Genomic DNA, 2,603 nt, shown 5'->3' on the forward strand with positions numbered 1-2,603 from the left:
ACAGGTGATGACATGATTTGCAGGAAACCTTTTTGAAGAGCTGGCTCCTTGATAACTGTAATTGTTAGGATCAGGATCAAATTAGGAGAGCAGAGGTAGCTGCACCAAGAAGCTGTATCTGCTCAAATCTCCCAAGCAAGCTTGGCTGTTGCCATAAAGAGCAAATTTTTGTAGGCAACAAGGCAAATCAGATGTAGGTCTCAGAGGGTTTCTTCCTCTGAAGACGGGAGGCAGAACTTATTTCTCTTTAAGTTAGGTCAGTTACAGTTATCTCACTGGGGAGAACAAAGACATGATACAGCCGTGACTATGCCAGGAGAGAGAAGCAGAAAATTGTATCTTACTTAATCAAGTTGATGTGGGAGCAGAAAAACTCATTGGCAAAAGGCAGGGGACTTCTACGCAAGCAGGGGTGTGAGTTCCTTTCCTTTTTCCAATGTGTCTATGAAACTCTTGCTGGAGAGAGCCTGTGTAAAAGATTAGGAATAACAGAGCTCAATGTACATTCCCTAACACAAATTTGCATCTATATTAGTAATCTCAAAAGTTCACATTCTTTCAAATTTAGCTGCAATACTCACTGAAATGTGCTGAGGTCTCCGAAAATGAATTTCTTCCTATGGTGCACTTTTATTCACTTAAAAAATGTGATTTTTTAATGTACATTTGCCAAAAATAATCAGTTCTGAGATAACCCAAACCACGATGTGATAACTTGACCCCCAACTCAAGGTTGACTCAAGCTTAATCCCCAGCAACCACACTTCCTCCCTTTCCCCAGTTTTCAAAGAAAAGAGACGATTCTAAAACAGGATGAGGGCAACCTAAGGACCCAGGCTGGTCTCTTACAGACTGTAGAAGGTTCTCAGTTCTCAGGTCTCAGTTCAAAGCCAGTTGCTTTGCTGGTTTCTTCCTTGAGTTGTTTCATGGTATCAACCATGGTTCATGATTTCATGCAAAAGGTTCAATTAAAGCCAGTCCAGCGCTTCAGAAAGGAAGGGCTTTTTCAATTTCTCAGCATTACAGGGTTCACATTTCACAGAAAGGCCTGGCCTGATTTAATCCTGAGTTCATAAAGCCCAAATTTACCTTTTTGTGTTTTTGTCGGAAGTTTTCACTTTGGCTCCGGAAAGCGGACCCACAGGAGTCATGTGGACGGTAGACCCACTTCCGAAGGGTTGGAGGGGCATAAATGCAATGAGGGCGACATTTCTGTTTAAATATCACATTGGGCACACTGAGTGAAAAGGGATTTGGCTCAAGTGGTCGAGGCGCCTCTTTAAATGTCAGAGTCACTGCTGACTGGCGTTTTGGGGACATCATGAGACCCCTGACCCCAAGCCTGATCTTTATTTGTATTTCTCCTCCCATAGGCTGCACCCCTCCCTCAGCATCTGCCTGTATGACCCTGTGGCACATAGGGTATCCATAACTCAGAAGCTCATCTGGATTTTGTCTACTGGCTCTTCCAAGAGTGGGGAGTACTCAGGAGTTTATTTTCTCTTCCCTTTCCCTCTGGATCGTGCCACTGCATGCCTCTCCCCGCTCTGGCCTCTCATGGGCCTTCTTCCCAATAGAACAATGCCTTAGGGGAACCTGCCCTGCCCAGGGAATGCAGCTGGATGAATGAACAGTTGGCTGCAGGTGCTGGGATTATTCGGCTCCTTTGCTTCAGCTCTTTCATTTTTTAGTTGAGTCCGGTGAAGCAGATGTTAAAACAAAACCATCTTTGGTTAATGCAAAAGAATTAAGGTTCCAGGGGGAGTTGGGGAGGACTGGTCACATGCTATTAATGGTTCAGTTCAGTTTCAGTCTCTGCCCAAACAGATACCAGGGAAATTCCCAGAGGTGGCTGCTTCCAGAGGTGAACCTTAGCAAAGCTGTGCTGAGCTCTTGCCTGGGCTCCTCAGAGCCTCTGCCCCCATCACCTGGTTATGCTTTTGCTTGGGCTCTCTTGGTTGTCCCATGAGCCACTGCTTTTTATGGAGATGGGCATTGGATTAGTGTGTGTGTGTTTTTATCTGCTATCTTCCCTCTTCCTGCTTTCTAGGTGCCTGGGCATGCACAATTGTCCCCCAGGCTCTGGCAGCTTCAGTGCCCGTTTCTCTCTCATTCACATGGTGACCCCAACCCCTGTTCCTGCTTGCTACCTCTATCATGGCATCCCACGCCCACCCTTCTTGGGACGTCTGTCTCCTCCATTGGGCTGTGGCCACCAGTGGAGAGAAATCGTATGGCCATGTGTGGTCATTTCAGTTTCTTTGTTTACAGCTTGGCCACACCCAATGGATCACACGGTTGTACAAATGAAATGTCTGTGATTATGAACAAGTGCCAGGACTGGACGCCACTGGGCCTTGTGTCGTCCATGAGCCATACTGGCCTCATTCCCTGAAGCTCTCTCTCTCCATCTTGACTTTTGTCTACAGGGCTGCACATGTGACTGCTACGTGGTCCTTGGCCCCAATTATAAGGCGTCTTCTTGCCACCACCTATGGCACGATCTGTGCAATGGTAGGAGACACATCTGTTACAGACGCCTGAGCTCATGGGAAGCATCCACGGCTCCCACACCATCATAGGGCCCTCTGGGTGCTTGAGGA

Source organism: Theropithecus gelada, unplaced genomic scaffold (assembly GCF_003255815.1).
Source record: "Theropithecus gelada isolate Dixy unplaced genomic scaffold, Tgel_1.0 HiC_scaffold_15914, whole genome shotgun sequence".
Taxonomy (NCBI): domain Eukaryota; kingdom Metazoa; phylum Chordata; class Mammalia; order Primates; family Cercopithecidae; genus Theropithecus; species Theropithecus gelada.